Raw genomic sequence first — 1,756 nt, 5'->3', positions numbered from 1 at the left:
AATGCTGCTTCAGGAGGTGCATTTCCCTTTACCGTTTAATGTGTATGCTATATTTGATGTGTGCAATACAACGTAAACACTGCATAAATATTACCTTTTATATGAATATTAATTAATAACGGCCGCGGCAATTATTTTTTAATGTTAAATTTTGTTGTTCTCCCCACGCTTTTGTGCTTATTCCGGGAAACAACAGATTTGCGAGTTAACATAATTTCTTGGAACGAATTGTCGTTTCTTGATATTATATTTGTGGTTGGAGCCGTGTAATTAGCCCTCGAAGCAATTGCACTTAAACTATCTCAATCTGCTCTCGACCTCTGCAGTCTGATTAGCTCTTTCTTATGATGATTTCTTGTTATTCTCCTGCCTCTAAATATGTTCATTGTTCCAATGTAGATGAGAAGGGGTTCTGCATTTGAAAGAACAGAGATTCACAGCCTCTTTTTCTGCTTTGATGCTGAGTGGCTGGCTGTTACAAGCAATAAAGGAACCGTTGATATTCTCAGCTTAAAGGACGCAAAACGAAATAATATGTCTCTTCCGAGTCTTTCCTACAACAAAGGTAGTTTGTTTTGAATATGCTCGATACTCTTTTATGCAGTTTTTAGTGCAAAAGCTTGTAAAATGATGAAGGCAGCTTTAAGCAATGTACTGCTCTAGTATGAACTAGTTACAAGCAATGCAGGTATTCTGCGGAAGTATTTCATTCCCGAGTGGCCGACGGCTCGTTTCATGTACCAAAAGATATACAACACATCGTGACATTTGGATACCAAAACAACATAGTTCTCATTGTCGGCACGAATGGAAGGTATGTATTTGAGAGAGTTTGACTAAGCTTACTTATAAATCTTGCAAATGTAGGTAAAAAGATAAAAAGTTGTGCATATGTTGACAAACTTGTGTTTATACAGATTCTACAGATGCAAGTTTGATCCAATTGTTGGTGGGGAGATGAATGCCACAACTTCCTTCAGCCAGAACTCATGAGTATACTTTAGATAGATTTTGCAGGAAATTCATTGGATTGTGAATGTATTAGATTGGCAAAAAACTGCAAATAGTTACAGATACACACTCTGGAAGTATAAAATACAGTTCTTTGTTTTGTGTATATACGAGTTTTCAATGCAAATAGTCCTTTCGAGCTTGACTATATTATATTAGAAGAAATATACCTTTTTCTTATAGGCATATTAAGGGTGTTAATGAGCCAAGCTCAAATTAAGTTGGGTAAAAAATTCGAGCTCGAGCTTGATCATCTCAAATTTTTTATGCTCCAGCTTGAACTCGAACCGTACAAACAAACTTTTTTAACTAATAATTAACATGAAAATTAATATAAGAATTATTTCAGAATATTTATTAATTATTATTAAATTGCAAAATGCCAATTATTACATCTAATACTTATGAATTAACAAAATCAATTGATAACCACAAAAAAAAGGGTAATAAATATGATTATGCTGAAGTAGTGGACACATGATGTAACCATTTTTGGAGGAAAATTTATCACAAAAAATATGATTCTTTTTCAAATCGTGTAGTTTTGTACAAAATAGCATTGAGATCGAGTTTTATTGATCAATTTGAATAGTCTCTCAGGGTTTATAATTGCCTCAAAAGGTCCAATATATATACATTATTGGACCTTTTGAAAAACATTCAAGAAAATCTTATGAAAATTGGACATTTTTGCTTTTAAGATGTAAAATAGATATTGGGCATTCTAGAAATGTATTTCGCAATT

General features: G+C 33.1%; 1 non-coding gene across 1 annotated transcript; it reads left to right on the top strand.

The window, feature by feature from the left end:
- Positions 1-271: 271 nt before the first annotated feature.
- LOC105179885 (uncharacterized) lies at positions 272-1,117 on the top strand. Its single transcript, XR_016064583.1, has 3 exons — positions 272-565; positions 689-814; positions 918-1,117. It is a non-coding gene; the product is annotated as an uncharacterized LOC105179885 (transcript).
- Positions 1,118-1,756: the final 639 nt, after the last annotated feature.

Source organism: Sesamum indicum, linkage group LG1 (assembly GCF_026168435.1).
Source record: "Sesamum indicum cultivar Baizhima isolate 11 linkage group LG1, ASM2616843v1, whole genome shotgun sequence".
Classification (NCBI taxonomy): Eukaryota; Viridiplantae; Streptophyta; class Magnoliopsida; order Lamiales; family Pedaliaceae; genus Sesamum; species Sesamum indicum.
Note: the sequence above shows the minus strand (reverse complement) of the source record. Positions and strands in the feature narration are given on the sequence as shown.